Source organism: Anopheles nili, chromosome 2, assembly GCF_943737925.1.
Source record: "Anopheles nili chromosome 2, idAnoNiliSN_F5_01, whole genome shotgun sequence".
Lineage (NCBI taxonomy): Eukaryota > Metazoa > Arthropoda > Insecta > Diptera > Culicidae > Anopheles > Anopheles nili.
Window position 1 is genome coordinate 15464329 of NC_071291.1, and position 14602 is coordinate 15478930.

Consider the following 14602-nt stretch of genomic DNA (forward strand, 5'->3'; position numbering starts at 1 on the left):
CATTCGCTGAATTGTGCTCAAAGAATGAAAGCAAACATCTTTACATTATACATACTTTCTACTCATATTCCTTCTACATCTTGGATTCACAAACGAAGCAAAGCAAAAGGGATCCAACAGAAATGCAGACATGTGCTTAACACGATTTTCCTGTTCAAACCAATGAATTATGTTGAACCGAAGATTGTGTGTGGAATCCAAATTAGTCGAACAGTGCCATGTCACATTCTGGATTCGAACGTTTTGGTAATATTTCGAAACACATTGACTATGGAGTTAAGAAATTCAATTATAATTGAAAAAATGCTTCATCGTTGTTACTTTGAATTAAGCGCAGTGTGAATCCACCGAGCGGATATTAATACTAAATTAATGAGATACGTACATAGGATTTACACCAATAAGCAAAATCAAAAAATTAAGGAGGATTTTGATAACCGATAAGACAATTTAAAGTATAGCCGGGAGAAGTATCCTTATGATTAGTGACACGTGCCAAAATGCATTATATCAACAACATAAAAACGCCTTAAATTTGCTTGCTGACAACAAAATGGCTGAAAATCTGTCGGAAAATATTTACCGAGGTTCGATTCCAAGACCCTTTTTGACATTCGGCTGCAGATTTTTTTGCGTGGTTGTTTTTATTGCTCGTGTCTTGAACAGCTTGTAGAGAATTCTTTCACGCCTATATTTGTGAATGGATTCGATAGCGAATTCTCCTTTGCAAAGATGCTTTCGCAGATCCTTTCCGGTTTGGGTACGGTAGGAAACGCAGGGAAAAAAAGGTTCGGACGTACTTTGGCCGGATGCCGTCCTGTTCGACGTGATAGCGTAACGATAACGTACTGGCATTGAACGTGTTTGATATTATTTTTCTGGCTATTCTCCAAGTATTTGCTTTAACATTCTTGTAAGGCATTTTCGTGGGGCGTCTGGCGTTGCTTTTCCTGAAAGGTTCCATTCACTGTGGTCGTGCGTCGTACAGTTCCGATTGCCGTATAAGAATACCGCTAGGAATGTTCCAGAAAGCAGTGAAGAATGTGGCCCAAAATTTATGAAGCAATTTTTTATTTCCAGTATACGATTCTTTACTAATTTGCACCTGTAGCGAGACGCAGTCCAAACATTTGTATGCTGCGAATACTCGCCAGACAGCCTGATAAGTTCATGATTTTCCTCATATCCCTACCTGTATGGATGATATGGTTATGATTGAATTTTGCGTGTCTCTTATCCTTGATAGGCTGCCTCAACTTCACCAGCTCTCCGATCAACAATGCTTGGAATAATAAATTGCATATGGTTGAACGACCGACTCAATGTTGAGGCTTCCATTGTTCGTCAAGTTCTTTCTCTCTGTTGTAGGACATTCTTGATTGATTGATGTCCAACACAAGGGATCGGTTACCTTGACCCTGATGTTGAATATGAACTTGATACTTTGAGCTTATTTCAGTCGCAAATATCGACCCTTGTTTGGCTTTTCTCAACAGTGCAACGGATTGAATCTAACAAATATTATTTGGAACGACACACATTGAAAACTCAATTTATTGAATGCTGATGTTTTGAGGCTGTTCACAATAACATGTAATTCGAAGAATTGTTTCCAAATTCCAGGACAATCCACGAGTTCACTTCAATGTCGAGGTTTTGCATGGATGGAAAATGAAATAAAAGCTAAGATAATGGAATTCTTATATCGCTTTGAAAATGTCAATCCCCTGATTCACGTAACTGAAGAACACATGCGTTTTACTAAGTGTTCTCACTTTGTTCTGCTTGTCTCGAATACTAAGGTTTTCCATATACCAATGGGGTTTCAATGGGTTGGGAAACCTGCTATCAAAGACGTTACTGGGAATCAAATTCTTCGAGTATTTCGTTGCAATCTTATTTGGATTGAACTGGATTGGAGAGTACTCTTCAACTCCTTTTTGTGCGATTGACTATTCGTATTATTGGCTGATGATCACTCCTTGAAAATAACATTGGACGGGAACTGAAAACGAGAAGCATATTGTGTTGTTGTGTAGCTTATTTTTTTATTTCAGTATGACAAAAAAATTTAGTTTCCTGCAGTAAAATTTCCCGTTTTGTAACAGTACATTGGTTATATATTACAACTCCATTACAAGACTTTCCAATCATGCCAAAGTGTTATCAGTATCGGTAACGCTTTTCAATTAGATACTTTCCATTCCACATCAGATGCGCAATGCATGGAACAAAAACAAAGCACCACTTCCAGGAAGCCACTTTATCTCTCGGCTGGAACATATGATACGATCCATTAAACGACGCCCGACTGGCGTGCTGGGCATCAAATTTTCCACTTCATAATCCACAGCGTCGAAGTGATCTTCGACGTTGAAACCGTATGAAAAATTGGAAAAAGGAGTACACGAAAAACGGGCCCTGAGGGAATACCGTGCAGCCTAAGGTTGCGTGTTGCGAAAACAAGCAAAAAAGCCCAATAATTTATCACGTCGGGTTTGCGAATACGAGCCGTGGATTAATTAGCACTGAGGCTTTCTCGAACGAATTTGCGGCAGCTTAACCGATGTTGCAGGATCCCGATTGTTACGCTTGATAAAAGCTAGCTTTATCGCCGCCTTTTTTCGCCATAGGTCGCCGGGTTCAATAGCTCGAAAACTTAGATGTTGATCGCCCCTTGTTCATACATGTTTGATGTATCAAATCATCAAACAAAAACTGTGGATGCCGGAGGATATTCTAATAGCCAGTCAAATGATCGAATGTGGGAGTTGTTAAGAAGTGTTTGCAACGCGTGGGAGGGATGATGTAAAACATCATGCACAACGTCACCCCACATACATGAAGATGGAACGTAAATAGGTCGTAAAATTTGTTACAATGCGATTTTGATTGTAGGCCCCTCTTACCGTCCACTCTCTCTCGCGAAATTTCCATCATATTTAAAGAAGTGAGTAGAACGGAGGAGGTTGTTGCAGGTTGTTGATGAATATTCATGCAAACAATATGAATTTAATATTGCAAAATTGTCTTCTGCCCACGAATGTGCTGGAAATGGTTTCCATCTACGAATGTGAAATGGTTTTCGTAATTATTTGACTGTATTATTATGCTTCAGAGAAAATAATTGCTACGCATTTTCGTTGCTGTTAAATGAAGCGGTAACACGTGAGAGTGTTGATTAGTGGCAAGAATTGATGATGAGACCACGCTGCTGGGCTTGGCTCGCGCCGTGATAAATTATTTTCGGTGTAATTTTTGTCACTCTAGCAGCCATTCGCTCATTTATGCCAGCACAATTTACATTTTTTTTGCCACCATCCTTGCGTTCGTATGTCTTTCTCAAAGTTCGTGGAAAGTCGTTATTTTGTGAGAGTTATGGCACCCTGCTTGGTGAACGTTTTCCCTTAAGCACATCATCCCGTGAACGTTCACACATTCTTATTATAAATTTTGGAACACCGCGGCGAAGGTGAAGAAACAAACGTCGTGGTGATAAATATTTGCTTGCTAGTGCATCTTCCGTTTAATGAGTTTTATGTTAATTCGCATTCGCCAGGTGTTTCCAGACAGCTCGCCGCCCTGCACGTTTATCTGTGGACGCGAACGGTTCCAAAGAAGTTGCCCGGATGCGGTCATGATGTTTACCCGGGAGGTGACATTCGCCGCAAGTGTAATAGCTGTCCGTGTTATTACGAACCGTCGCTTTGCTTGGTAATCGTAAAAAATGCTACAGGCTCTCGAAATAAAAATTAATTTCCATCGTAAATGACCAGCCAACATCATTCTTGTGAAACTTACGTGGCGGTGGGAAGAAAATTACCAACGCTTTCTTCCCTTTCAAAGTGTTGTAAACGCCAGGACTATAAATAGCTCCGTTATGCTTCGTTACGTATTGTCGTTACGCGTTAATTATTTGTTGAAAAAATAAATCGATTACACAACGAGTTTCGCTTTTGTTGATGCATTTATCATCAACACAGTTTCCGGCGACCAGGGGCAATCGTTGACACAGAATGTCTACTCCAAGCAACTGCATTGAAGGAGCTTTTTTTCCACTTGGTCAACACAATTTAACCAGTAGCAAGCAGGATCGTTTGAATGTAAACCATTCTACACGAGGTTTTTAGTTGGTGAGGAAAGCAAAGAACCAGGAAATGCAATTTGCGCTTAACTACAAATACACGGCGGATGGAGAAAGGAAAACCAAGTCCGTGTCAAACGACGAAACGAGAAACTTGGACTAATTTTGAAAACAAATATACTTCAGCTGCTGTGCAAGAGCTTGTGATAAAACAACAATTTGCAGTCTTTGCGCCTTTTTAACCTTATTGGATGAGCGCTCAACTTCCACACCTTTGTAGGTTGAGATGATCGGTTTAAGTTAAGGTCGCTTGTTCATTCAATAAAAAAGGCTACTCGAGCTTTTGCAAGATAAAACAACGTTGAGAAATATGCAAGACGAAGGTAAAGCTGCGAAGCTAAATAAAAATAAAAACATTCTGCTTCTTAAGCAGCCGCCAACGGCGGGGAGAGAGTGAATGAAGATGATGGAAAATGCGAGAAAAAAGGTCTTGAAAATTAAAATTTGTGCCACAGAAAAAAACAGAATGAGGAGCGCTATCAAGGAGAGCTTCTCGCGAATGTTTGCCACAACTTCCTGCTGTGAAAGTGTAGCTTTGGTAGAGAATTGATCGCAGGCGGATGCCGTGCTCTTTTTCTCGCAGCGAAAAGTCAAAGAAAAGGCAAAAAACTATTTCCCATTCAGTGGGTTTCGTGCTCCACAGGGTAAACAAAATCCCATTCGTCTAGATCGTCAGTTCATCCTCGACGGAATTTTGGAGCTCAAAAAAAAAATGCAAACAACGAATGGACGGGGAAAATTTGCCCAACCACATTTGCCTCACTTTTTCCCATCGTTTTACAGAAAATGAGTTGTGGGTTTTTGCTTCCACGTGTTGCATCAAAATCTTAAACCAATCGTCCAGAACTGGTTCAGTGCTGGAAATCGGGCTCTGAAATGGTCGTGGGGTATTTTGTTTTTCTGTCGACGATTTTAATTGAATTTTAAACACACCGGCGTAACAGAGTGGTGGTTTTTTGGGTTTTCCTTCTACCTCCAAGAGGTGGATGAACGACAAATTACAACGTAATTTATACCGCCACTTTTGCGCAGTTACGCTGTATTTCGATGGCGATGGATAAAACCGTAATCGTAACCGTTGAATTTACCACAGATTTTGAAACACCTTTTTACGACCATTCAACCGGTTCCAGTTAGTTCGGCAAATAAAAGCGCTGAAAGAGTATTGTTTTAATTTCCGATCGATGTCCAAGGAAAAAGGGATCGATCAATGAAACGGCGAAGGATACCCCTTTTGGGGTGGATTAGTCTAGGCACAATGTCTGGCCATTATCGGTAGTTAGCATATTTCAAGCCGCACAAAGATAAATCGTTCGCTTTTCCTGCAATCTCCACACAGGAAAGCTTTCACCGCACGCTCCGTTTGCTTCCCTTTAAACTAGAAAGCCGGGTAAATGGGATGTCCTCGCCTGGCCCATCCGAACGGTATCGAGAAAGCACGAAAGGGGAAGTTGTTGATGAGCGTTAATTTATGTAAGAGTCGTGTCGGTAGAGCCCTCTGCTGTTGGCCATAAATTTAACGTCAATATTTGAACAGCACGGATGGTCGAACCATGGTGCGATTCTGCCCGATTGGATGATCTCGCCAGACAGTAGGCGAGCCAAACAAGTGATGAAAATCACGTGTCGGCTATCTTTAAATACCGATCCGATCGTGGGCGCCCGTACGCGTCTGGTGGTCCCTTTGGAACGGCTCTAATGAAGGTCGACGGAGCGGAAACGAGAAGTCCGTGAAACGGCCGCACTTCACGATGGTTTCCTTTCGACCATTCGGTTTAGGCCAGCAATGATACACACATTGGAACCGCTACCGCCAAGGTCAGCCAACATTGGGTGACTCAGATACGACGGGCATTTCCACGAGGGATGCTCTTCGCAGGAAAAAAGGCCACCCTCTGACGGGGCTGCGCAACGTAATGCGGAATGGGCGCACGTGTTTGCGTGTTGGAATTTATCTTAGACCCCATCAAAGCGGTCGTGATTGATCAAAAGGTGCAGAACGGTGCTTTCTGTTTGCTTTCTGCCTTCGCACCCGCGAGCCGCAAGGGATCAAAGTGCTAGAAATGGTAGCCGCAACGAGTCCACGGTTGAAAAGTAAATCAGGCCCGCCCAAAGGAGCGGTCGATTTTTGTTTGCGCTCCGTTAAACGTCCCGCGGACAGATTCAAGTGATTGTTTCCATCTCTAACGTATTGTTCTATGTGTATGCTTTCTGTTGAAAGGCGTCATTCATTTCCCTGTCAATTGAGTAAATTATATGATCAATCGGAATTCGTTAGTTGGCGTTGTTTTATGCGTCGATTTTACACAGATTGATATCTTTTCCTTGGCTTTAAAAGGCGTTGGGAACACTTTAATACGTTGAGCATGTCTCATCTGGTGAGAATTTCTAAAGAATAGATATTGTGCTAGTCGTTTTGCAAGGCGGAATTGAAAAGGACTTTCTCGAATGACGGATTTTCTTTGATGCTTCCTGGTATTCAGCTAGCAGGCAGCTGAAGAAGGATTTTTGAATGGTGCGAGAAACAGAAGAGTCGACAAAGTGCAAAATTATCAAAGCTCACATCAAATTCTGCATCTGAACCTCATCAGCAATGCAGCTTAATCATTCACACTTCTTCATTTGCATCACCATGGTTTGTTATATATTTTGGCTGAATCTATGCTTTTCATTCGAGGCGTTATTACCATTCAAAGGCTAGAAGAAAGGAGATCTTCTAGAAGTGAGATTTCCGACAGAGAAAAAGAAACGCTTTTCAATTACCGAAGAAAATATCTTTTTTCTAATGCATTTTGAGCTGCGGCAAATAAACGTGAGTTCCATTTCCGATCTCAAATAAAAAAAATATTATGTGCTTTTGATTGAAACTTGATTTGGTTTGAACGCTTGCAGGTATATTGTGCGGTAGGAATACTACATTCATCGGATTTTTCACATAACGATTGTTCAATAGTTCGTAGAACATAAAATGCATATTTGATGCAGTACGGAAAATCCTGGATCACAACAGCTTTATACTTTTTTTGAAACCTCGATAGAGCAATGGAGCTGGTTTCTATTTTGGATTTGCTAAAGCTCTAAAAGACATTTTTGCGTCAGCTGGTTAGCTTTCGCTATTTTATTTTACTTTATTTAGGTAATCGTTCCAAGTAATAGCAGTGATAATCGCTTTAAAACTTGCTGTTTGTCCGTTCAACAAAACAAACAGTTCCATAAATTCCCTGAACAGGCACCCGCTATCGCTTCCCATTTCAAGATTTCAACGATATCAAATTCATAAAAATTTAGAAGTAAACAAATTTCCTATGTGATAAACTAAATAACTTTGCCATTAACGTACCTTATTAAACGTTAAGAATATGATTTCTGGACTGTCCCTTCAATCGGTTCAATACAAGAAACGAATTTTAAAAGTTTCCACTGTGGTTGGGCAGATGTACAGGCAATACGTTTTCCTTAACGAGCTTTTAGAGGCGTTAGTTTTCATCCATTGTTTATCCCTTTTAATGTTTGTTGCAATATGAGAATCTCAGCGTTTCTTGACCCATATGTATGATGTGGCAAATTATTTAAAGAAATAAAAGTAGAACAAATGAAAGAATATAATTAAAAGTCTATAAAACAAAAATGCAAACTGACTTGAGACACATCAATTCGAATAGCAGATCGTTAAGTTGAAGGGTGCGAAATTATAATGTGTGAAGGGTCCTAAATGTGTTTTTCTGGAGTTATTACTGGTTGCGGAAAAGAAAGAGAAAGCGAGAGAGAGAGAGAAAGAGAAAAAAGAGATGGCCGAAACAACCCCATACAACTACACTTTATTGGATATCAGTCGATCGTGACGATCAAAGGACGTGAGACGAGTGGCATTTTCTTGTAATCAACGTTCGTATTTATACACCAAACTGCTCCTCTAAGCGATGAAACGAATCGATCTCGCGCTTTAGAAATATTGTGACAGCTGAAATGGCAAAATGTAGAAGCTTTCGCACGTGTTCATCTGGGATTTGATTGTTTGCTCCCGGGGTGTGCTAACGCTCGAAGCAATCGATTCGAGATTGGCTACACTTTCGTTTTCGTGGTGCAAAAAAAAAATTGCTCCACAAAAATAAATGTAAGAAAAATGCCGAAAAATCCAGAGGGCCAAATGATGTAGTCTCGCTGCAAGCGGTGAATATTTAATAAAAACACAACGGATACAGCCCTCGCTGTCTCGATGTTTCTGTTGCTCTTGATGTTCACACTGTAAGGGTACCTTCGAAACTTCGGCTAGTACCTATATGTAAGGCAGAAAAGCAAAAAGAAAAATACAAGCCGAGTCATGAATCGCATTTCTTCCGATGGCATTTGCGCAAACGGCTGGACGAACGGACTGGTAGTCGCAATAAAACGTCGGTTTCACATTCCAATCGTTCGTACTACGGTGTGGAACCATTTATTCATAACATTTTTTTCCCATTTCAAGTAATGCCATTGGAACAGGCTGGGATTCCGATCCGGCTGCAACTTTATACTGGCACTTATCGACGGTTTCAATCGAACGCGATGTCACTGAGCGAAAACGCTGAAACAGGAGTCGGAAACAGAGCGGTAGTTGCCAAAATCAGGCGCGAGAAAGGTGGGACATTTTCAACCGGATGCAGGACGTGATATTTCCCTCGCAGGGAATTCCACCTAAGATTATACGAGTTTTCCCGAGTGGGCGCTAAAATGGGTGCAATTTAACGTCACTTTTAGCAGGTCGTTTCATTCACTTACCTTTTCTAGCTGATCTCTGTTGAGGAACTTTTTCATTTGGAATTTTGACAAGGAGTCATCTTCCGGGACATCGCTAGGACATTGGTTTTGTTCGATGCCAATGTTTGCGCACGCTGCTCACATTACCATGGACCACTGAAGCAGGGTGTGACGGTTACGTTTCATACTTAATTTCAAATGTCAGCCCGTGAAACCTTTTCATTTGACGGGATCTTATCAGGTAGCACTTTTATTCATTTTTTTATTCTATATGCAAGCCTATTAGTCTTATGAACGTGTTTCATACTAATAACCTTGTGAATAACAAAGAAGTTGGTGTTACAAAAACGTTTGGACTGATGAAAGATTAAACGTGAAGAATTTTCCAAGCAATGAAAAAATGACAACGCACCCATCACGGACATGGTTTCTCAAGGACAGCGTTTTCGTAACACTGTCAAAAAGAAAGGAATGTGCGAGCCCAAAGCTGGAGCAGCCATTCTTCGGCACGACGGTTTTCCCCTATGGGAACCTTTTATGCAAAGCAGGTCAGGCAAACAAGCAACAAGGCTCAATTATTCAGCTTGTTGGTGTGATGTTCGGGGAAATTATCACATTATCGCAACCTTCGCTCGCTGCCGACACTTCGAGGTCGGAAGGAAGCGTTGTTTCTCGGTTGTTTCTTGGCCAATGAAAATGCAGCGCAATGGCTAGCGGAACCAGCAACGGCCGAACTACTCAAGACCAGGGCCCAAGGATGTTGTAAACTTTCCCATCTTTGTCTTTTTGTGAAACTTTCCATTTCACTTCCGCTTGCGCATCAGCATGATATTTCGAGCACTAATTAATTTATCGCAATGGTGGGTCACGTTGAGGCATTAAGGCGAAATTATGAGCGAGTTTCGTTGGAGCCTTCTGGTCGTTGTTTGATTTTCCGGCGTGCTCCTATAGGTTGACCTAGGTTTACTTCTCACGCGATGATGGCACTACAAGAGAATCGTACTTCAACTAAAGTTAAAGGAACGAGCGGTGCTAGGACAACTTGTTCCGCCATGTTTACGTCTAGGTTTGGGTTTATGGACGCAAGGTCAGTCGTGCCATCATCGCTAGCGGTATAGGGGATGTTTGACGTAAAAATTGATTAACTACCCCTATTTGCGGAGAATGATGAACACTCCTCAACCACGACCATCGAGCTGCTCCAAAGATCGGACGAGTTTCCACCGATGCAAAAGTCCATCATAAAACTGCGCGAAAGCTTTCAGTATGAGCAAAGAATGCCATCTTCTTCACTAGCCGCAGTGAAGTTTGAGTTCGTGGAAGTGCAGCTTAATTTCCGCTACTGAAACAAGAAAAGGTTCCGTTGCGAGGGTGGCTTCAGAGGGACTCATCTTTGTACTCACACTGTACATGAATAATAACTCATCTGGGAAATGGGTAGTGAGTGCGGATCTTATACCGTTGTGCCTTCAGGAGGGTCGCAATACCATGATGGGCCGGTCTGGATCTCGAACGGACGGCGGCTTGTTTTTTGGCTCAGGACTTCCATCGGGGGCCCTTGAAAGCCTCGTCGGGTGCTTTGAAATTGAACGCCGAAATCCGTGAAACGCCGCCTAAGAAGGCGGTACAAGATTGGAAGGTAGCAAAATTAATTTAGCGCAAAGTGGGTCTTTACAAGTTTTATTGTAAAGCACTGCTCAAAAAATGCTTCTTTTCTGTGATTAATCAAACTACCTGCAAATGCACAAGGCGTTCGAGTTTCGAGGTTTCAAAGGTGATCGGGACCTGGGGCTGAAAACAGGTTGTCAATAATTAGTGGTGCTTCCATTAAAATAAAGCACCATTGCGTTTTGAAGTGTGGATAATTGATGTTTCGCATGACTTCCAGGGTCTTGAGGATGGAGAGGGATCCACAGGTTGCTAGGATGCACGGCCTATTGACGTTTTTGTTGTGTCCCATCCTTTGGACCAGGCAGTTTGGACTCGATTGCCGTTATAATTGGAACACGAAGCGGTAGCACGCAGCCAATGGCAAAAAAATCAGAATGATTTTGAACAGACACGCTACTCATGTTCGCTTGGGTCGGCCAATTACTTGTCAACAAATTGTTTTCCTGATGGTGTCTGTTTCCAACCAAAGCTCGAAGGGTCGATGTTCTAAGACTTCGTTAGTGTTTTGTATTTTTTTATGTATTCGACGAAAATCAAAGCAGATTAGATTTCATTCCAACATGTGAGTACTACATTGCTAAAGTATCTGGTGTTGTAAAACAGATGGCATGGTGAAAACAGCCTATTATAAGTCTCTGTGTATTGCAGCCTTAAAGGTTGACTTACGAATTAAATAAGCTATAGATCAGAGTGCGGCAGGAAATATGATGCTTTGTTGGGTGTTGTTTACCTGTGCCTCATTTATCTGTTATTCATGCCTCGTCGAAAAGGTTCTTCTCTACAGTTTACATCTCAATTCTTGACCTACTCATATGGATACCAGAATTCAGCGAATGAAGGAAAAGAAGCTCGCACGAGTTGAATGTTTTATTTCCTGGTATTTAATGACTCCTTTCGAGATTACCGAGCAATTGGGTCTTTCTCGCTCGTAGAACGTTACTAGCTGAGGTTACGTGCTTTTAGACTAGAGCTCAACGACAGGTAACACCGATGTCAGCCCAAGGGACCGATTGCTGGTGCAGGCAGGCGCAAAATGAGATTAATTAATCGGATAAGCAAGAAAGCCCTCCGTTCCGGTGGTGGTTGTCTTCTTGTGGGATTGGTGTTTCATTCTGGACGCTCTCGTTTCAACACCGGAATACGTCCCGGCTCAAATTTCCATTTGTGACTTTGAATTTTGCTGCCGTCCCAAGGAACGCTACTCGGAATATGCATCCACGATTCATGTGGCCCTGAACGACGGGATGAAGACTAAAAGTCCCCATCAACCATTAGCATGAACATCTCAGCTCGGGTCCAGGGGCTTTTTTTTATAGAAAATGAAGATGTGCTTATGGCAGGGATGGAAGAATGGGCCAAATGGCGCTCCCAAAAAGTTGTTCCCAAATGACAAGGGTTTCTCTTCTGTCCACTCCACCAAACCTGCCTGGTCACGATAGAAAGAGGGCCATTTAGATCGTTTAGATTCGTGATCCTTGAATGTCCTGTCAGGCAACGGAAGGATGTTTTTTTTGTGCAAGATACTCAAACCTCTACGGAAACGGCAACAGGTCGTTACGAGCCGACATGGCATTCGGTTGGAATTGCCAGAATGACTTCGATGGTATCACTGTTTTGGCACGTAATGGTTGTGAGTATTTCTAAGTCTGCATTTATGGATCCTGCATTCGTGAAGTGTCGCCGGCTTGAAGCAAACTCCCAAGATTACCAGCTCATTGTGCTACAAAAACAGAATCCATTCGAAGAGTAACCGCGCGTGACATAGGCAAGGTTGTAAGCTCGTGTATAAATTTCGATAAGCGGAACTCCGACTCTAATAAATACGATATGGATCGCTAAAAGTCATCGTTCCGAAACTGAAATCCAGCCCGAAAGTACGCTTCGGGAGTGTTAGCTGCAAGGTGCTTACACACTGTGACATTGTTTTCTCTTGCGTATAATTCTCTTACATTAAGCAAAATGTTCAAGCGGTGATAAAAAAAAACAACTTAGCAGCTGAGCTTAGCAATATTAATGATGTTTTATTTTTTGTTATCATATATAAAATATATAAAAAATTCATGAACGCAACTTTATTTATTGTTCGTATTGATAAGTGTTGCATACGTTTTCAATCAAATCGGATTGTAAACTGAAATGGTAATGGTAAATATTGTATTTTTGGTTATTATTTCAACACCCAGTAAACTAAAATGATAATGCTACAATATATTGCATTTCCGGTCGCTCTTTTAACACCTGGCTGCGTGTCTGTTTTCGCGACGGTTAACTGAAATGATTTTGATTGTTCGATGCCTCCAGAGTAAATCTACCTTTATGGCCACAAACTCATTAAGCGCTGTGTTGTTTATGTAGAATTTATTTCTGAAATCTTCCCATCCGTTGGTGAAGCTATCTCAGGAGGCTGAATTGGGTGCGATAATGATTCGAACAGACGTGCACGTGTTTAAAACGCTGTTTAGCAACACATACTCGAGAAAAACAAAAAAAAGCAAACTATTCTCTCAGGACCATTGGCAATTAATGAGGATGCTTTGTTGCGACGAACGCATTACGGATGCTTTGAATCAAATGCTGATTGAATGGTGGGTTCTAGAATTTTATTCGACAAGAAATGTGATGCAGTGATTGCTTGTTAATTGTTTGTTATGGCTACAATTTTCGATGTTTTTAGATTCCAATTAGTTAGTGTTGTCTATGTATAATGAGCAGAACGAAGAACAGCAATCAAGGTGTTTTAACTTTAACGAAAGAACTTTTTTTGCTTTTCTGCATGTGATGTTTCCTCAAAATTAAGTATAAAATAAATCGCTAGATGCAACAGATTTTGTGTTGTAATTGAAGGTTTGAAGAAATATGCACCATAAAAGATTCTCCCATGAACACCCGAGCTTCAGGCGGTATAAATAAGCGATTAATTTTGATCAAAAGATTGAAGCCAAGTTCGTTTTACTTGAAACACGACAACAAAATGATCAAAAAATGTCAGCAGAGCCACAGTAAGATAAATTGGAAAACTGGCGTGATATTCATGTTTTTGCTTGCTGTACTATTTCCACGAAATCATTGAACGCTGACCAGTAGCATCCCATTGGGAATAGGTAAATTATTGGTAGCCCTAAATAGAAGCGCTTTTTACATTCCATGAAGCTGCTTCACTGTTCCGCACCATAGTATAAGCATGCTCTTTTGTATCTTTTATCATCAAAATGGTATTGATCTGCATACTGTCTTCACCATAATGCTAATTGACCAAGAGGATTTCAGAATGTTACGCTGTGGCAAGTTCATAGAAAAACAAATATCGCATGGTGCTTTTCATTAAAAAAAATGCTTGCAGAAAAGCACAAAAGCGAACTTTTTCTATAGATGAAATTCAGAACATGTGCCTGTCACAAGCTCCACGTGTTTGTCCATTCAACAGTTTCTTTCAATACGTAAGCGAAACAAACAAGCATTAAATTGTTAGTATATTTTATTTTTCATTCTTGCTAGTGAGTACCACAAAGGATTTGAATTTCATATAACGTTCATTAAAATATCCTCTTCTCTTAGCGGTAAATTGTTTTTCCGTTGAATTCGTGAATCGTTTCGATGAAATGACGTGACGGATGCCGTCATCGCTGCGTGCGGTTTTTATTCACCATAACGCGTCCCAGTCCATTCTTTCACACTCATTTGCCAACTTTCATTAGTGGCTAGCTAGTTTGTATGGTTTTAATTTCACTCATCAATTGGCCATAGAATTTGTACATATACTCAACTAATGCTATGCTAAGAAAATTCGAATTCAGTGTCACAAATGCGTGTAAAAACATTTTCCGGAAGTGCTCGCGTGCACGTCCGCTCGCACCCATACAATCCGGCACGCAAACGCTCTCACTTACAGGGTGCTGATAAATTTATTTTTCTTTGTATCCTGCGTTCCGTTGCATCACAATTCATGTTACACGAACATAGTCGGCCCATGTTTCGCATTCTAATCGACCTTCGCAGTAGGTCGCACTGAAACCAAAGCCAGCGTATCATGGTTGTAATTATTTTCGCAGC